Source organism: Oryzias latipes, chromosome 17 (genome assembly GCF_053564925.1).
Source record: "Oryzias latipes strain Hd-rR chromosome 17, Olatipes_Hd-rR_3.1".
NCBI classification, from domain to species: Eukaryota; Metazoa; Chordata; class Actinopteri; order Beloniformes; family Adrianichthyidae; genus Oryzias; species Oryzias latipes.
The window spans coordinates 7,543,810-7,565,289 of NC_136253.1; positions in this window are offsets into that span (position 1 = coordinate 7,543,810).

A 21,480-nucleotide genomic window follows, 5' to 3' on the forward strand; every position below is an offset into this window, starting at 1 on the left:
ATGCCAGGGCCAGCAGGACCGCCACCGGGGCTCCCAGAGCCAGAAAGCAGGAGGCATGGGGGGGACGGAGAGTGCAGCCCCAGCCCAACCAGGAGAGCAGCCCCCCGCCGTGCCGGGAGGGCCCGACGAGGGGCCCCGCCCCAGAAGAGCACCCACAGCCTCAGACGAGCACCTCATCACCACCCAGGAGTTCTGGGCATCCCCCCGCCCCAACTCCAGGTATGAGCCAGGACCCCCAAAGAGAGACCTGCCCTGCTCTCCAGTCAGCCACCCACCCGTCTCACTGTTGCTCCAAGAGAGACCAAGGCAGGGGCCAGCCATCCCCCCCAGGAGGAGGACACCCAGGAGAAGAGGGGGTCCACAAGAAGTGTTGTTAACATGGCCCGACCAGGCTCAGCCACAGTTGGAAATTTGGTGAGGCCCAGCACTCAGGGGCAAGGACCAGAAAACCCACACCACAGGGACCCGGACACCCCCCGGCTCAGATGTGATGTGATCCCCGGCTATTGGTCTTGCCAGAAAGCTCAGGGATCCCTCTCCCTGCGTGGAGAGGGCTGCCGGGCCCAGGAAGCCAGCACCCAGGGAACACGGCCGCCGTTGCCAAGGGCCCAGTACCCCTACTAGTGATGGGGTAGGAGACAGATGGTCCGAGGTCCCACCTTCTCTACAAAATGCATGTTTGTGAGGGTGTGTGTGTGCAAGCATGTTTGTTTGTATTAGTGTGTATATTTTGAGGGGTAAAAGGTGTGTGTACCAAGGGGATGCAGTTAAAAATGATGGGTAGGGTAGTGAGAGGACATGTCCTGATTACTCACAGTGATGTCCAATCACCCTCCCCACCAAGGGGCCCTTGTTTTAAACTTTAGAATATTTTTGTATCGTTTTTGTTCAGGCACCAGAATATCTCAGTTGCACACACAGACACACAAAATTCCCTCCGGTTTGTTCGTATCATTGGTCATTAAAATTTTAATGATTTAATCATTAGAATTTTCTCTTTCTGTAAATAATATTTGAAATTGAATACTTCTATGAAAGTAAATGTGTTCCAAAAAGAACGCATTTGTAGATTTTTGGTGTGCAAGTTCTCACATTCTATATTACAAGTTTTCACATCAAATCTATGAGTGCGTTCTTTTTGGAACAAATTTACCTTCATATACTTCTCTGCAAATGATTTCTATATCCTTCAGATGACACTTAAGCAGAAAAACGCCCCAAACTATAATGTTTCCACCTCCATGCTTGACAGTGGGGATGGTGTTCATGGTGTCATATGCAGCATTTCTCTTCCTCCAAACACGACAGGTTGGGTTGATACCAAAGAGCTCAGTTTTGAGGAAGTGAACTTAAGTTATTACACCTCTCTTACTTGTTATTGCTTGAAAGAGGATATGTATGCTCTTTAGCTTGTACTTTACATTTTTTGATATAAAGCAAAACAAAAAAATCCATTCATGGGAAGACTGTAGAGCAGAGGCTGTGAGTTTTTTGAGAAGCTTTGTTTTCCTGTTCAAACGTGGGACTTTGCCGACATCTGCTGTCTGACATCAAAACTACAACAACACAGTAAAAACGTTTTCAACAGTTCTACTCTTTGATACTTCTCTTCATTCTTTGCTAAACAAATATGTGTATATGAGGATCTTCAGGAAACATTCTTCATCATCGTGAAGCTTTGGCATAATTTCAATAAGGAAGATCTACCCAATGAGTTATATCGCTAGAGGAGACATCACGTGATTCCTCATGGGAGAAGGGCACCGCCATCTTGGTGAGGTCAAGTCACTGCTGCAGTGCAAGCATGTGATCACATTTTTTGCAAAATGCCAGTTCATTGTGCGGGTTTCAACTGCCAAAATCGGAGAAATGAGTCCACGAAGGAGGAAGGTAAATCATTTCACAGGTTAGTACTATAATTCCTTTCTTTTAATGCTGCAGGGGCTTCATATTACACCTGAGCCGGGGGTGTTCGTGTCCCTGGGGGATGGGTCCTGGTCCTTGCCCCTGAGCGCTGGGCCCCGCCAAACTTCCAACATGGCCGAGCCTGGTCGGGCCATATTTATAACACCCCTTGTGGGCCACCCTTTTTTCCCCGGGGTTCCCCCCTCCTGGGCGGGGGCGGCGGGCCCCTGCCTTGCTCCTCCCTGGACCAACCGTGGGCCGGGTGGGTGGCTGCCTGGAGTGCGGAGCGGGTCTCCCTTGGGGGGTCCTGGCTCGTACCTGGGGTTGGGGCGGGGGGATGCCCGGAACTCCTGGGTGGTGGTGGGGTGCTCGTCTGGGGCTGTGGGCGTCCTTCTCCGGTGGGGCCCTGCGTTGGGCTCTTCCGGCGCGGCGGGGGGGCTGCTTTCCTGGCTGGGCTGGGGCGGCGCTCTCTTTCCCTCCGCGCCTCCCTGCTCTCTGGCTCTGGGGGCTTTGCGGCGGTCCTGCTGGCCCTGGCCTGGGTGGCGGTCTTGGTCGCCCGGGGGGCAGTCGTTCCCTGCCTGTTCCCGTGTGGCGTTGGGGGAATTCCGGCTGCCGCTGCTGCTGTGGCGGGGGTCTGGGTGTGGGGGTGGCTTGGCGCTCCTCCTCCTTCTTTTCACATTCCACCATCCATTTTAGAAGAACATAAACACTCACCTGAGCACAGGTGTTAGCTCACTTTGCACTTATAGTTTGCATGATTGAATGAATGAAAGATTTCACACTAGTTGGTTTAAAGGCATAGGTATGCGTTCGTGAACACTATCTGTTTTGTGTACATGTTGACATGTGAACATTTTTTGCAGCTAGCAGGTGTGTTGATAATATTTGGGTGTGTGTGAACAGGCCCCGCCCTTTTTGTACTACATTTGAACTGTACCGTAATGATAAACAACCAGTAAACCTGTCTGCTTTATGCTGCTTCATGGTCTTACCCCCCCCTCTCACTATCACCCCCCCCCCCCCCCCCTCTGACATCCCCCCCTCTTCTTCCCTTCTTTCCTTTTCCATCCGGTCCAACACCAAAGATTTTTAATCATGGTTGAAATGAATAAAAGTTTGGCCTCAATTACAAAAGGGGTTTGTTCAGTCATACCTTTGGTTTGTCTGAAGATTAATAACCCCTCTTGTTAAAGTAAAATATGTCCAACACAAGAGGCCCTCAGCTCTCATCTGCCTGTCTAGCTGTTGGACAGGACAAGTTAAAAAAAAGAAAGAAAAAAAAAAAGAAAAAGAAAAGATTTACTAACCAAACTGAAACATGACAAAACCCACGGTGTAACAAAAAAAGTTATACAATAGAGCAGAGTAGATGACCTGCCAAGGAGGAAATGAAAACCAGACACTTAAATAGGTTGAGGGCAATTGGCTAAAACGATGACAGCTGTGGATCATGATGGACCGGGAAACAGTGTGACTGAGGGAGACTCAGAACTTGACCAAAAACCACCAAAACCAAACCAAATCCTATTATTCTTACAAAAATATAGAATGCTAAACTTTACAAGAACCCTTTCAAAATATTATTGGAGATGAAGACTTTTCGTAAATAAATATATAAACAAAAATTAAATAAATAAATAAATAAATAATAACATAGCCAGACATCCCCCACAGCCTCACCACTGATGTCATCAATGGTGATGTCATCAACGGTGATGTCATCAAAGGTGATGTCTTTGCATTGTTGACTTTCAGAATATAGACTGATGTCATTTGAGGTCGTAAATGATGTCACTTGAGGTATTTTTTGTAAATCGTGTCATTTGACATCACCTGGAAAAAAGGCATAAATAGACCTGCATTTGTTTTTTGAGACATCTTATCGTGGAGCTGGACAGAGACATCTGGAAAGAAATTACGTGAAAGATGTTTGTGAAAAGTTTTGCAATGCAAAGATTTCTGCTCAGGACAGCAAGAAAACTAGTCAAACGTAGTGTCATGATGAAGTCCCAAATCCTTAAAAGGAGAAAGAAAATGTTCTTCTTAAGACCAATCAAGCCTTCCTCCATGGAACAGCCCATGACATCTACACCATTTACGACAAACAATTATGAACAACACAAGATGAACACTAAAGTCGGAATGACAAGTGCAGCACCCAAACAAACTGCAAACAACGGCTTTGTGAAATCTTCAACAGTTAATAGTCACAACGTAACAAAGGACTTCTGCAAGTTTTCTAACGACTACAACAACTGTTGGTTGAACTCCACCCTCCAAGCTCTAATCAATATGAACACTGTGAGGAATGCCGTTCAATCCCTGGACCCAGAAGTCATGGCTGCCATATCAACCATGCCAGCCACTTCCCAATTGCTTCTGGATGCAGTCCAAACCCCAGGAGCGTTCTTCTGTCAATCTGAAGTGGCAGTAGCTTTACTGGAGTTAGCTCATGTCATACCAGATTTAGAATTCGGAGAAGAAAATGACATTGCTGACTTCATCAATCCTTTGTTGTGCTGGCTGAAAGACTGTGGAGTCCAAGCAAATCTCCACATGCACCAAGAAAGTAGATGTCACAAGTGCCAGAACATCTCATGTGGGTTCAATGATTTGGGGAACATGTTCTTCCTTCCACCGCAACCAGGAAACACAGATTCCATCGCCTCACTTCTTGGCAGCAACGCTGAAAATATCTGCTCCAACATAAAGTGTCAGTTTTGCTCATCAAATGTGGAAACGGCAATCTCTTTTGGTGACTGTGACATATTTCCCTTGTATGTGCCAAGACAGTCTGCAGTCAGGGAAAAAATCAGACCAGATAGTTCCATCTATGTTCCTATCAATGGCAAGAAGGAACAATTCAACCTGTCCTCTGTCATTTGCCACAGAAGCAGTCACTTTTACACCTACGTTGCCAAAGATGGTGTCATTCTGAAAGCAAACGACAGTCGGATCTCTGTAGCAGATGAGACCTGTCTGGCTGACATTAGCTTACATGGAATCATCTTCCTCTATGAAAAATGCAAAGAAACAACTGCTGTCAATCACATGGACGTGTCTGCTAAACATGAGGAAAATGTAGCTCAGCAAGACACCATGAGGCCACAAGAAGACATGTCCAGCCGCAAGTCTGAACACAAGGTAGATTATGTGGAATTGTTCAGAAGGAAAACAGCAAGGAATAAAGGGAAAAAGAAAATCCTGGGACAGTTAAAAACTGCTGGAGGAGGTTCAGAACCAAAAAGACGAACCAATTCAAAAAAAGCCTGAAGTGGGAACAGTGTGTGTTGGACCTGAAGAAACTAAGGTCAATTAGGGACAAAAGACTTTAACATGATCAACGTCATGCTTTTCCAACGTTTCTGTGGATATTCTAGATAAAGATTTTAGTCCTTTTTCCACAAACGTTATGATTGATAGACATTACTGAACACACACAAGGAATCTAAGGGCAAAGAGAACAAAAAGTCAAAAAGTCTTTAAATAGATGTCATGTATTGATTTTTATCATCTTTATTCTCTGTTTAAAGTTTTCATGTGGGGATCTTTTCTACCAGGGCTTGCTGGTTTGGTCTGGGGTTGTTGCCGCAGTGCTCGCCCTTGCTGGGGCGGCTGGGGGCCACGCCTGTGGCGTGGACCCTGTAGCTGTCCGCTATGGGTGGGCGCCGTGGTGATGATAAGTGGCTGAGCTGCTCCTGGTATGAGATCCCCAAGCCATCAATTCTTATAGTTAGTTATTATTTATTTATTATTTTTTGTTATTTTAGGGTATTTTTTTCTGCATGTGTTTATGGGGGGGGGGGGGGGGGGGCGTCAAAGGGGTTGGTTGGTTTTCTTTTCTTTTTGTATTTTGTTGTTGTATAATTGTAAAACTGTTTTATACATAGAAAGAGGTATGGAAAGAGTATGTGCATATATGGTAAAGAGAGGTTTTGTATAAATAGTAATATAAATAGCCCAAAACACACACACACTTTTTTAGGGGTTTTCTCCGGGATGCTCCGGTTTCCCCCTGCATGAGCCGCACAACAGAAAAAAATGTTACTAAACACGCACAAGTGAAAGAAAGAAAGCTGAAAAACATTCTACTTATAATCTCCACACCTCCTGCAAAGTTTCTGCAGATTCAAGCTTTTGTTCTTTTTTTACTTTACCATAAAGTCCCCCTGACCCAAACACACACACCTTTTTAGGGGTTTTCTCCGGGATGCTCCGGTTTCCCCCCTACAAAAAAAGATTTTCAATGCACCGAAGAATTAGGATTGAATGATGTGGAGGACTATAAATCCCCTCCAGAAACATTCTACACATGACTGCAAATCACAAAGAAAAGGTAAAATTAAGTGTGCAGATGTGTCTGACCATAACTTTCTATGTGTAAAAAAATATTTTAAATAGAAAGAAACAAACCACATGGAGATTGAATTTTGGGATTTTGAATAATAAAGCAATTAGAAAAGACATAAAAACTGATATAAAACAATATTTGGAGGAAAATGATGATGGAGCAGTAGACCCTACAGTATTATGGGATACTCTTTAAGCAGCAATTAGGTAAAAACTAACAGCATAAAACAACATGGTTAAGGAAAAATTGAAATAAAAAGTATAAAGAATACTCTATAAAATGAAAAGAAATTGAACAACGGTTCAGAAAAAGAAATACAACAGAAATATACCAACAAATACAAAACACACAAAAAATCAATCAGAATATGATTAAGATTAATAAAGTTTGGCCAAGATTACCAAAGGGGTTTATTCAGACATACCTCTGGTTTGTCAGAAGATTTATAACCCCTGTTGTTAAATTAAAATATGTCCAACATAAGAGGCCTTCAGCTCTCAGCTGTTTGCTTAGCTGTTGGACAGGAAAAGTTAGAAAGAAAAAAAACAAAGCAACAAAAAAAAAATACAACAACGCAAACGCAAACATTTGAAAATAAATCTGGATGTAAAATAAATATTCTCAAATTTTGAACTTCAACTATTGCCCCTCTGAATTTATTAGAAATAACTTTAAATTCAACTGGAAGATGAAAAGTATGAAATGTCAAGGTGTGGAAATAATATTAGACTTTAAAAGCAAACATTAAGTGAAAACTGTAATTGTAATGATGGAAAGTTCTTTAATGAATTTTTGCACTCCGTGCATTTTCCCCCGTCCTATTCATTGTTATAAAAATGAGCATTTCTGCCGGCTCAAACTTAGACATATGAGTGTTCAAGAAATTTAAGTAATTAAGATGGAGAAAAGATTAATGGAGTAATGTGACATTTAGTTAGGTAACTACGTAAATTTGAGTTGTATAAACAATTATTGAGTTTTATAGACGTAAGAAATTAGGTTGAATAAATTTAACTAAATTATTTGTTACCAATAGAAGTAATTTATTTAAGTATATATATATGCGTCACAAGGAAAATGGAAACAAGATCAGAAACTCGTGCGTTTACTTTGTCTGTTATTTTTCTCCAAGCTGAAAAGGCACAATTACACCGAAAGTGGAAAAAATGGACACTGCACAACAAAAAGACACACAAAGCACCAAGAATCGACCTCTGTTTTGATTTTGGTTGTGTGTTTTTTTATGTGACAAAAACTAATAAAAATTAAGTTTAAAAAAATGATTTGGCTCTAAATATATTATACAAAATTATTGTAAAATACATCATATCAAATAAAAAAAACAATTGGAAGCATGCCGTTTCCAAAACGTAATGCAACCACATGAGGGCACAATCCAGTGCTTTTGTGTGCCGGTCCCAAGTCCGGGTAAATGCAGAGGGTCGTTTTAGAAAAGGCATCTGATGTTAAGCTAGATATGCAAATCCCAAACAGGACAACAGCTGAAGTCCACCCCAGTCCATTAGCCTGGGGCTGCCTAGCCCTGCGTCTCTGAGGGTCACATAGTCCCCCAAGACCAGGGATGTGGATGTTGTGTGGAAGAAACAACAGCATGAAAAAATGAAGCAGATTTCAAAGTAAGGAAAAGGCTTCTAGAAACGAATCATACCGTTGGACACTCTTCTTCCTTCCAGGACAGGAAGAGTTCTTCCCCTTTGTGGCCTTAAAACGTCCTTCAGGCTTCCTATCCTGGTGCCTGGCGAGGTAAACGACCCTCTGCTTGTGTCTGGCAGGAGTTCCCAGAGTGGGACTATTCTGTCAATCCTGCTGTTGGAGACTACTGACAGACTCCTGATCTCCACCAGGACCTTCGGGACATGCTGGTGCCAACTGGGTCACCTAACCGGGCTGCAGTTCCGGAGGAGATATCTGGCCCACCGATGGTGGGCTCTTCATCCTCCTCTAGGAGAACAGTGACAGCAGCAGCCTCGTCCGGAGCATCAGGGTCCACGCAGACATCCACAACCCCGTCTGCCGGTACAGGTACTCCACCCAGATGAGCATCCCTGCAGTGAAGACGTCCTTGTCAGGTCAGGTCAGGTCATTTGCTCTGCTCTGTTGTGTCAACTTTTTTGTTACTCCGTGTGTCTTTCACATGTTTCAGTTTGGTTAGTAAATCTTTTCTGACTAACCAGAGGTATGTCTGAATAAACCCCTTTTGTAATCGAGGCCGAACTTTATTCATTTTATTTATATTTGAAAATCCTTTGTGTTGGACCAGACGGAAAAGGAAAGGAGGGAAGAACACATAAGGATGTTAGAGAGAGGGGGGGGAAGATGGGTGATTATAGAGGGGGGGGGTTTAAAATTGATGATCACATCCGCCACCTATGCCAGGGCCAGCAGGACCGCCACCGGGGCTCCCAGAGCCAGAAAGCAGGAGGCATGGGGGGGACGGAGAGTGCAGCCCCAGCCCAACCAGGAGAGCAGCCCCCCGCCGTGCCGGGAGGGCCCGACGAGGGGCCCCGCCCCAGAAGAGCACCCACAGCCTCAGACGAGCACCTCATCACCACCCAGGAGTTCTGGGCATCCCCCCGCCCCAACTCCAGGTATGAGCCAGGACCCCCAAAGAGAGACCTGCCCTGCTCTCCAGTCAGCCACCCACCCGTCTCACTGTTGCTCCAAGAGAGACCAAGGCAGGGGCCAGCCATCCCCCCCAGGAGGAGGACACCCAGGAGAAGAGGGGGTCCACAAGAAGTGTTGTTAACATGGCCCGACCAGGCTCAGCCACAGTTGGAAATTTGGTGAGGCCCAGCACTCAGGGGCAAGGACCAGAAAACCCACACCACAGGGACCCGGACACCCCCCGGCTCAGATGTGATGTGATCCCCGGCTATTGGTCTTGCCAGAAAGCTCAGGGATCCCTCTCCCTGCGTGGAGAGGGCTGCCGGGCCCAGGAAGCCAGCACCCAGGGAACACGGCCGCCGTTGCCAAGGGCCCAGTACCCCTACTAGTGATGGGGTAGGAGACAGATGGTCCGAGGTCCCACCTTCTCTACAAAATGCATGTTTGTGAGGGTGTGTGTGTGCAAGCATGTTTGTTTGTATTAGTGTGTATATTTTGAGGGGTAAAAGGTGTGTGTACCAAGGGGATGCAGTTAAAAATGATGGGTAGGGTAGTGAGAGGACATGTCCTGATTACTCACAGTGATGTCCAATCACCCTCCCCACCAAGGGGCCCTTGTTTTAAACTTTAGAATATTTTTGTATCGTTTTTGTTCAGGCACCAGAATATCTCAGTTGCACACACAGACACACAAAATTCCCTCCGGTTTGTTCGTATCATTGGTCATTAAAATTTTAATGATTTAATCATTAGAATTTTCTCTTTCTGTAAATAATATTTGAAATTGAATACTTCTATGAAAGTAAATGTGTTCCAAAAAGAACGCATTTGTAGATTTTTGGTGTGCAAGTTCTCACATTCTATATTACAAGTTTTCACATCAAATCTATGAGTGCGTTCTTTTTGGAACAAATTTACCTTCATATACTTCTCTGCAAATGATTTCTATATCCTTCAGATGACACTTAAGCAGAAAAACGCCCCAAACTATAATGTTTCCACCTCCATGCTTGACAGTGGGGATGGTGTTCATGGTGTCATATGCAGCATTTCTCTTCCTCCAAACACGACAGGTTGGGTTGATACCAAAGAGCTCAGTTTTGAGGAAGTGAACTTAAGTTATTACACCTCTCTTACTTGTTATTGCTTGAAAGAGGATATGTATGCTCTTTAGCTTGTACTTTACATTTTTTGATATAAAGCAAAACAAAAAAATCCATTCATGGGAAGACTGTAGAGCAGAGGCTGTGAGTTTTTTGAGAAGCTTTGTTTTCCTGTTCAAACGTGGGACTTTGCCGACATCTGCTGTCTGACATCAAAACTACAACAACACAGTAAAAACGTTTTCAACAGTTCTACTCTTTGATACTTCTCTTCATTCTTTGCTAAACAAATATGTGTATATGAGGATCTTCAGGAAACATTCTTCATCATCGTGAAGCTTTGGCATAATTTCAATAAGGAAGATCTACCCAATGAGTTATATCGCTAGAGGAGACATCACGTGATTCCTCATGGGAGAAGGGCACCGCCATCTTGGTGAGGTCAAGTCACTGCTGCAGTGCAAGCATGTGAACACATTTTTTGCAAAATGCCAGTTCATTGTGCGGGTTTCAACTGCCAAAATCGGAGAAATGAGTCCACGAAGGAGGAAGGTAAATCATTTCACAGGTTAGTACTATAATTCCTTTCTTTTAATGCTGCAGGGGCTTCATATTACACCTGAGCCGGGGGTGTTCGTGTCCCTGGGGGATGGGTCCTGGTCCTTGCCCCTGAGCGCTGGGCCCCGCCAAACTTCCAACATGGCCGAGCCTGGTCGGGCCATATTTATAACACCCCTTGTGGGCCACCCTTTTTTCCCCGGGGTTCCCCCCTCCTGGGCGGGGGCGGCGGGCCCCTGCCTTGCTCCTCCCTGGACCAACCGTGGGCCGGGTGGGTGGCTGCCTGGAGTGCGGAGCGGGTCTCCCTTGGGGGGTCCTGGCTCGTACCTGGGGTTGGGGCGGGGGGATGCCCGGAACTCCTGGGTGGTGGTGGGGTGCTCGTCTGGGGCTGTGGGCGTCCTTCTCCGGTGGGGCCCTGCGTTGGGCTCTTCCGGCGCGGCGGGGGGGCTGCTTTCCTGGCTGGGCTGGGGCGGCGCTCTCTTTCCCTCCGCGCCTCCCTGCTCTCTGGCTCTGGGGGCTTTGCGGCGGTCCTGCTGGCCCTGGCCTGGGTGGCGGTCTTGGTCGCCCGGGGGGCAGTCGTTCCCTGCCTGTTCCCGTGTGGCGTTGGGGGAATTCCGGCTGCCGCTGCTGCTGTGGCGGGGGTCTGGGTGTGGGGGTGGCTTGGCGCTCCTCCTCCTTCTTTTCACATTCCACCATCCATTTTAGAAGAACATAAACACTCACCTGAGCACAGGTGTTAGCTCACTTTGCACTTATAGTTTGCATGATTGAATGAATGAAAGATTTCACACTAGTTGGTTTAAAGGCATAGGTATGCGTTCGTGAACACTATCTGTTTTGTGTACATGTTGACATGTGAACATTTTTTGCAGCTAGCAGGTGTGTTGATAATATTTGGGTGTGTGTGAACAGGCCCCGCCCTTTTTGTACTACATTTGAACTGTACCGTAATGATAAACAACCAGTAAACCTGTCTGCTTTATGCTGCTTCATGGTCTTACCCCCCCCTCTCACTATCACCCCCCCCCCCCTCTGACATCCCCCCCTCTTCTTCCCTTCTTTCCTTTTCCATCCGGTCCAACACCAAAGATTTTTAATCATGGTTGAAATGAATAAAAGTTTGGCCTCAATTACAAAAGGGGTTTGTTCAGTCATACCTTTGGTTTGTCTGAAGATTAATAACCCCTCTTGTTAAAGTAAAATATGTCCAACACAAGAGGCCCTCAGCTCTCATCTGCCTGTCTAGCTGTTGGACAGGACAAGTTAAAAAAAAGAAAGAAAAAAAAAAAGAAAAAGAAAAGATTTACTAACCAAACTGAAACATGACAAAACCCACGGTGTAACAAAAAAAGTTATACAATAGAGCAGAGTAGATGACCTGCCAAGGAGGAAATGAAAACCAGACACTTAAATAGGTTGAGGGCAATTGGCTAAAACGATGACAGCTGTGGATCATGATGGACCGGGAAACAGTGTGACTGAGGGAGACTCAGAACTTGACCAAAAACCACCAAAACCAAACCAAATCCTATTATTCTTACAAAAATATAGAATGCTAAACTTTACAAGAACCCTTTCAAAATATTATTGGAGATGAAGACTTTTCGTAAATAAATATATAAACAAAAATTAAATAAATAAATAAATAAATAATAACATAGCCAGACATCCCCCACAGCCTCACCACTGATGTCATCAATGGTGATGTCATCAACGGTGATGTCATCAAAGGTGATGTCTTTGCATTGTTGACTTTCAGAATATAGACTGATGTCATTTGAGGTCGTAAATGATGTCACTTGAGGTATTTTTTGTAAATCGTGTCATTTGACATCACCTGGAAAAAAGGCATAAATAGACCTGCATTTGTTTTTTGAGACATCTTATCGTGGAGCTGGACAGAGACATCTGGAAAGAAATTACGTGAAAGATGTTTGTGAAAAGTTTTGCAATGCAAAGATTTCTGCTCAGGACAGCAAGAAAACTAGTCAAACGTAGTGTCATGATGAAGTCCCAAATCCTTAAAAGGAGAAAGAAAATGTTCTTCTTAAGACCAATCAAGCCTTCCTCCATGGAACAGCCCATGACATCTACACCATTTACGACAAACAATTATGAACAACACAAGATGAACACTAAAGTCGGAATGACAAGTGCAGCACCCAAACAAACTGCAAACAACGGCTTTGTGAAATCTTCAACAGTTAATAGTCACAACGTAACAAAGGACTTCTGCAAGTTTTCTAACGACTACAACAACTGTTGGTTGAACTCCACCCTCCAAGCTCTAATCAATATGAACACTGTGAGGAATGCCGTTCAATCCCTGGACCCAGAAGTCATGGCTGCCATATCAACCATGCCAGCCACTTCCCAATTGCTTCTGGATGCAGTCCAAACCCCAGGAGCGTTCTTCTGTCAATCTGAAGTGGCAGTAGCTTTACTGGAGTTAGCTCATGTCATACCAGATTTAGAATTCGGAGAAGAAAATGACATTGCTGACTTCATCAATCCTTTGTTGTGCTGGCTGAAAGACTGTGGAGTCCAAGCAAATCTCCACATGCACCAAGAAAGTAGATGTCACAAGTGCCAGAACATCTCATGTGGGTTCAATGATTTGGGGAACATGTTCTTCCTTCCACCGCAACCAGGAAACACAGATTCCATCGCCTCACTTCTTGGCAGCAACGCTGAAAATATCTGCTCCAACATAAAGTGTCAGTTTTGCTCATCAAATGTGGAAACGGCAATCTCTTTTGGTGACTGTGACATATTTCCCTTGTATGTGCCAAGACAGTCTGCAGTCAGGGAAAAAATCAGACCAGATAGTTCCATCTATGTTCCTATCAATGGCAAGAAGGAACAATTCAACCTGTCCTCTGTCATTTGCCACAGAAGCAGTCACTTTTACACCTACGTTGCCAAAGATGGTGTCATTCTGAAAGCAAACGACAGTCGGATCTCTGTAGCAGATGAGACCTGTCTGGCTGACATTAGCTTACATGGAATCATCTTCCTCTATGAAAAATGCAAAGAAACAACTGCTGTCAATCACATGGACGTGTCTGCTAAACATGAGGAAAATGTAGCTCAGCAAGACACCATGAGGCCACAAGAAGACATGTCCAGCCGCAAGTCTGAACACAAGGTAGATTATGTGGAATTGTTCAGAAGGAAAACAGCAAGGAATAAAGGGAAAAAGAAAATCCTGGGACAGTTAAAAACTGCTGGAGGAGGTTCAGAACCAAAAAGACGAACCAATTCAAAAAAAGCCTGAAGTGGGAACAGTGTGTGTTGGACCTGAAGAAACTAAGGTCAATTAGGGACAAAAGACTTTAACATGATCAACGTCATGCTTTTCCAACGTTTCTGTGGATATTCTAGATAAAGATTTTAGTCCTTTTTCCACAAACGTTATGATTGATAGACATTACTGAACACACACAAGGAATCTAAGGGCAAAGAGAACAAAAAGTCTAAAAGTCTTTAAATAGATGTCATGTATTGATTTTTATCATCTTTATTCTCTGTTTAAAGTTTTCATGTGGGGATCTTTTCTACCAGGGCTTGCTGGTTTGGTCTGGGGTTGTTGCCGCAGTGCTCGCCCTTGCTGGGGCGGCTGAGGGCCACGCCTGTGGCGTGGACCCTGTAGCTGTCCGCTATGGGTGGGCGCCGTGGTGATGATAAGTGGCTGAGCTGCTCCTGGTATGAGATCCCCAAGCCATCAATTCTTATAGTTAGTTATTATTTATTTATTATTTTTTGTTATTTTAGGGTATTTTTTTCTGCATGTGTTTATGGGGGGGGGGGGGGGGGGGGGCGTCAAAGGGGTTGGTTGGTTTTCTTTTCTTTTTGTATTTTGTTGTTGTATAATTGTAAAACTGTTTTATACATAGAAAGAGGTATGGAAAGAGTATGTGCATATATGGTAAAGAGAGGTTTTGTATAAATAGTAATATAAATAGCCCAAAACACACACACACTTTTTTAGGGGTTTTCTCCGGGATGCTCCGGTTTCCCCCTGCATGAGCCGCACAACAGAAAAAAATGTTACTAAACACGCACAAGTGAAAGAAAGAAAGCTGAAAAACATTCTACTTATAATCTCCACACCTCCTGCAAAGTTTCTGCAGATTCAAGCTTTTGTTCTTTTTTTACTTTACCATAAAGTCCCCCTGACCCAAACACACACACCTTTTTAGGGGTTTTCTCCGGGATGCTCCGGTTTCCCCCCTACAAAAAAAGATTTTCAATGCACCGAAGAATTAGGATTGAATGATGTGGAGGACTATAAATCCCCTCCAGAAACATTCTACACATGACTGCAAATCACAAAGAAAAGGTAAAATTAAGTGTGCAGATGTGTCTGACCATAACTTTCTATGTGTAAAAAAATATTTTAAATAGAAAGAAACAAACCACATGGAGATTGAATTTTGGGATTTTGAATAATAAAGCAATTAGAAAAGACATAAAAACTGATATAAAACAATATTTGGAGGAAAATGATGATGGAGCAGTAGACCCTACAGTATTATGGGATACTCTTTAAGCAGCAATTAGGTAAAAACTAACAGCATAAAACAACATGGTTAAGGAAAAATTGAAATAAAAAGTATAAAGAATACTCTATAAAATGAAAAGAAATTGAACAACGGTTCAGAAAAAGAAATACAACAGAAATATACCAACAAATACAAAACACACAAAAAATCAATCAGAATATGATTAAGATTAATAAAGTTTGGCCAAGATTACCAAAGGGGTTTATTCAGACATACCTCTGGTTTGTCAGAAGATTTATAACCCCTGTTGTTAAATTAAAATATGTCCAACATAAGAGGCCTTCAGCTCTCAGCTGTTTGCTTAGCTGTTGGACAGGAAAAGTTAGAAAGAAAAAAAACAAAGCAACAAAAAAAAAATACAACAACGCAAACGCAAACATTTGAAAATAAATCTGGATGTAAAATAAATATTCTCAAATTTTGAACTTCAACTATTGCCCCTCTGAATTTATTAGAAATAACTTTAAATTCAACTGGAAGATGAAAAGTATGAAATGTCAAGGTGTGGAAATAATATTAGACTTTAAAAGCAAACATTAAGTGAAAACTGTAATTGTAATGATGGAAAGTTCTTTAATGAATTTTTGCACTCCGTGCATTTTTCCCCCGTCCTATTCATTGTTATAAAAATGAGCATTTCTGCCGGCTCAAACTTAGACATATGAGTGTTCAAGAAATTTAAGTAATTAAGATGGAGAAAAGATTAATGGAGTAATGTGACATTTAGTTAGGTAACTACGTAAATTTGAGTTGTATAAACAATTATTGAGTTTTATAGACGTAAGAAATTAGGTTGAATAAATTTAACTAAATTATTTGTTACCAATAGAAGTAATTTATTTAAGTATATATATATGCGTCACAAGGAAAATGGAAACAAGATCAGAAACTCGTGCGTTTACTTTGTCTGTTATTTTTCTCCAAGCTGAAAAGGCACAATTACACCGAAAGTGGAAAAAATGGACACTGCACAACAAAAAGACACACAAAGCACCAAGAATCGACCTCTGTTTTGATTTTGGTTGTGTGTTTTTTTATGTGACAAAAACTAATAAAAATTAAGTTTAAAAAAATGATTTGGCTCTAAATATATTATACAAAATTATTGTAAAATACATCATATCAAATAAAAAAAACAATTGGAAGCATGCCGTTTCCAAAACGTAATGCAACCACATGAGGGCACAATCCAGTGCTTTTGTGTGCCGGTCCCAAGTCCGGGTAAATGCAGAGGGTCGTTTTAGAAAAGGCATCTGATGTTAAGCTAGATATGCAAATCCCAAACAGGACAACAGCTGAAGTCCACCCCAGTCCATTAGCCTGGGGCTGCCTAGCCCTGCGTCTCTGAGGGTCACATAGTCCCCCAAGACCAGGGATGTGGATGTTGTGTGGAAGAAACAACAGCATGAAAAAATGAAGCAGATTTCAAAGTAAGGAAAAGGCTTCTAGAAACGAATCATACCGTTGGACACTCTTCTTCCTTCCAGGACAGGAAGAGTTCTTCCCCTTTGTGGCCTTAAAACGTCCTTCAGGCTTCCTATCCTGGTGCCTGGCGAGGTAAACGACCCTCTGCTTGTGTCTGGCAGGAGTTCCCAGAGTGGGACTATTCTGTCAATCCTGCTGTTGGAGACTACTGACAGACTCCTGATCTCCACCAGGACCTTCGGGACATGCTGGTGCCAACTGGGTCACCTAACCGGGCTGCAGTTCCGGAGGAGATATCTGGCCCACCGATGGTGGGCTCTTCATCCTCCTCTAGGAGAACAGTGACAGCAGCAGCCTCGTCCGGAGCATCAGGGTCCACGCAGACATCCACAACCCCGTCTGCCGGTACAGGTACTCCACCCAGATGAGCATCCCTGCAGTGAAGACGTCCTTGTCAGGTCAGGTCAGGTCATTTGCTCTGCTCTGTTGTGTCAACTTTTTTGTTACTCCGTGTGTCTTTCACATGTTTCAGTTTGGTTAGTAAATCTTTTCTGACTAACCAGAGGTATGTCTGAATAAACCCCTTTTGTAATCGAGGCCGAACTTTATTCATTTTATTTATATTTGAAAATCCTTTGTGTTGGACCAGACGGAAAAGGAAAGGAGGGAAGAACACATAAGGATGTTAGAGAGAGGGGGGGGAAGATGGGTGATTATAGAGGGGGGGGGTTTAAAATTGATGATCACATCCGCCACCTATGCCAGGGCCAGCAGGACCGCCACCGGGGCTCCCAGAGCCAGAAAGCAGGAGGCATGGGGGGGACGGAGAGTGCAGCCCCAGCCCAACCAGGAGAGCAGCCCCCCGCCGTGCCGGGAGGGCCCGACGAGGGGCCCCGCCCCAGAAGAGCACCCACAGCCTCAGACGAGCACCTCATCACCACCCAGGAGTTCTGGGCATCCCCCCGCCCCAACTCCAGGTATGAGCCAGGACCCCCAAAGAGAGACCTGCCCTGCTCTCCAGTCAGCCACCCACCCGTCTCACTGTTGCTCCAAGAGAGACCAAGGCAGGGGCCAGCCATCCCCCCCAGGAGGAGGACACCCAGGAGAAGAGGGGGTCCACAAGAAGTGTTGTTAACATGGCCCGACCAGGCTCAGCCACAGTTGGAAATTTGGTGAGGCCCAGCACTCAGGGGCAAGGACCAGAAAACCCACACCACAGGGACCCGGACACCCCCCGGCTCAGATGTGATGTGATCCCCGGCTATTGGTCTTGCCAGAAAGCTCAGGGATCCCTCTCCCTGCGTGGAGAGGGCTGCCGGGCCCAGGAAGCCAGCACCCAGGGAACACGGCCGCCGTTGCCAAGGGCCCAGTACCCCTACTAGTGATGGGGTAGGAGACAGATGGTCCGAGGTCCCACCTTCTCTACAAAATGCATGTTTGTGAGGGTGTGTGTGTGCAAGCATGTTTGTTTGTATTAGTGTGTATATTTTGAGGGGTAAAAGGTGTGTGTACCAAGGGGATGCAGTTAAAAATGATGGGTAGGGTAGTGAGAGGACATGTCCTGATTACTCACAGTGATGTCCAATCACCCTCCCCACCAAGGGGCCCTTGTTTTAAACTTTAGAATATTTTTGTATCGTTTTTGTTCAGGCACCAGAATATCTCAGTTGCACACACAGACACACAAAATTCCCTCCGGTTTGTTCGTATCATTGGTCATTAAAATTTTAATGATTTAATCATTAGAATTTTCTCTTTCTGTAAATAATATTTGAAATTGAATACTTCTATGAAAGTAAATGTGTTCCAAAAAGAACGCATTTGTAGATTTTTGGTGTGCAAGTTCTCACATTCTATATTACAAGTTTTCACATCAAATCTATGAGTGCGTTCTTTTTGGAACAAATTTACCTTCATATACTTCTCTGCAAATGATTTCTATATCCTTCAGATGACACTTAAGCAGAAAAACGCCCCAAACTATAATGTTTCCACCTCCATGCTTGACAGTGGGGATGGTGTTCATGGTGTCATATGCAGCATTTCTCTTCCTCCAAACACGACAGGTTGGGTTGATACCAAAGAGCTCAGTTTTGAGGAAGTGAACTTAAGTTATTACACCTCTCTTACTTGTTATTGCTTGAAAGAGGATATGTATGCTCTTTAGCTTGTACTTTACATTTTTTGATATAAAGCAAAACAAAAAAATCCATTCATGGGAAGACTGTAGAGCAGAGGCTGTGAGTTTTTTGAGAAGCTTTGTTTTCCTGTTCAAACGTGGGACTTTGCCGACATCTGCTGTCTGACATCAAAACTACAACAACACAGTAAAAACGTTTTCAACAGTTCTACTCTTTGATACTTCTCTTCATTCTTTGCTAAACAAATATGTGTATATGAGGATCTTCAGGAAACATTCTTCATCATCGTGAAGCTTTGGCATAATTTCAATAAGGAAGATCTACCCAATGAGTTATATCGCTAGAGGAGACATCACGTGATTCCTCATGGGAGAAGGGCACCGCCATCTTGGTGAGGTCAAGTCACTGCTGCAGTGCAAGCATGTGAACACATTTTTTGCAAAATGCCAGTTCATTGTGCGGGTTTCAACTGCCAAAATCGGAGAAATGAGTCCACGAAGGAGGAAGGTAAATCATTTCACAGGTTAGTACTATAATTCCTTTCTTTTAATGCTGCAGGGGCTTCATATTACACCTGAGCCGGGGGTGTTCGTGTCCCTGGGGGATGGGTCCTGGTCCTTGCCCCTGAGCGCTGGGCCCCGCCAAACTTCCAACATGGCCGAGCCTGGTCGGGCCATATTTATAACACCCCTTGTGGGCCACCCTTTTTTCCCCGGGGTTCCCCCCTCCTGGGCGGGGGCGGCGGGCCCCTGCCTTGCTCCTCCCTGGACCAACCGTGGGCCGGGTGGGTGGCTGCCTGGAGTGCGGAGCGGGTCTCCCTTGGGGGGTCCTGGCTCGTACCTGGGGTTGGGGCGGGGGGATGCCCGGAACTCCTGGGTGGTGGTGGGGTGCTCGTCTGGGGCTGTGGGCGTCCTTCTCCGGTGGGGCCCTGCGTTGGGCTCTTCCGGCGCGGCGGGGGGGCTGCTTTCCTGGCTGGGCTGGGGCGGCGCTCTCTTTCCCTCCGCGCCTCCCTGCTCTCTGGCTCTGGGGGCTTTGCGGCGGTCCTGCTGGCCCTGGCCTGGGTGGCGGTCTTGGTCGCCCGGGGGGCAGTCGTTCCCTGCCTGTTCCCGTGTGGCGTTGGGGGAATTCCGGCTGCCGCTGCTGCTGTGGCGGGGGTCTGGGTGTGGGGGTGGCTTGGCGCTCCTCCTCCTTCTTTTCACATTCCACCATCCATTTTAGAAGAACATAAACACTCACCTGAGCACAGGTGTTAGCTCACTTTGCACTTATAGTTTGCATGATTGAATGAATGAAAGATTTCACACTAGTTGGTTTAAAGGCATAGGTATGCGTTCGTGAACACTATCTGTTTTGTGTACATGTTGACATGTGAACATTTTTTGCAGCTAGCAGGTGTGTTGATAATATTTGGGTGTGTGTGAACAGGCCCCGCCCTTTTTGTACTACATTTGAACTGTACCGTAATGATAAACAACCAGTAAACCTGTCTGCTTTATGCTGCTTCATGGTCTTACCCCCCCCTCTCACTATCACCCCCCCCCCCCCCCTCTGACATCCCCCCCTCTTCTTCCCTTCTTTCCTTTTCCATCCGGTCCAACACCAAAGATTTTTAATCATGGTTGAAATGAATAAAAGTTTGGCCTCAATTACAAAAGGGGTTTGTTCAGTCATACCTTTGGTTTGTCTGAAGATTAATAACCCCTCTTGTTAAAGTAAAATATGTCCAACACAAGAGGCCCTCAGCTCTCATCTGCCTGTCTAGCTGTTGGACAGGACAAGTTAAAAAAAAGAAAGAAAAAAAAAAGAAAAAGAAAAGATTTACTAACCAAACTGAAACATGACAAAACCCACGGTGTAACAAAAAAAGTTATACAATAGAGCAGAGTAGATGACCTGCCAAGAAGGAAATGAAAACCAGACACTTAAATAGGTTGAGGGCAATTGGCTAAAACGATGACAGCTGTGGATCATGATGGACCGGGAAACAGTGTGACTGAGGGAGACTCAGAACTTGACCAAAAACCACCAAAACCAAACCAAATCCTATTATTCTTACAAAAATATAGAATGCTAAACTTTACAAGAACCCTTTCAAAATATTATTGGAGATGAAGACTTTTCGTAAATAAATATATAAACAAAAATTAAATAAATAAATAAATAAATAATAACATAGCCAGACATCCCCCACAGCCTCACCACTGATGTCATCAATGGTGATGTCATCAACGGTGATGTCATCAAAGGTGATGTCTTTGCATTGTTGACTTTCAGAATATAGACTGATGTCATTTGAGGTCGTAAATGATGTCACTTGAGGTATTTTTTGTAAATCGTGTCATTTGACATCACCTGGAAAAAAGGCATAAATAGACCTGCATTTGTTTTTTGAGACATCTTATCGTGGAGCTGGACAGAGACATCTGGAAAGAAATTACGTGAAAGATGTTTGTGAAAAGTTTTGCAATGCAAAGATTTCTGCTCAGGACAGCAAGAAAACTAGTCAAACGTAGTGTCATGATGAAGTCCCAAATCCTTAAAAGGAGAAAGAAAATGTTCTTCTTAAGACCAATCAAGCCTTCCTCCATGGAACAGCCCATGACATCTACACCATTTACGACAAACAATTATGAACAACACAAGATGAACACTAAAGTCGGAATGACAAGTGCAGCACCCAAACAAACTGCAAACAACGGCTTTGTGAAATCTTCAACAGTTAATAGTCACAACGTAACAAAGGACTTCTGCAAGTTTTCTAACGACTACAACAACTGTTGGTTGAACTCCACCCTCCAAGCTCTAAT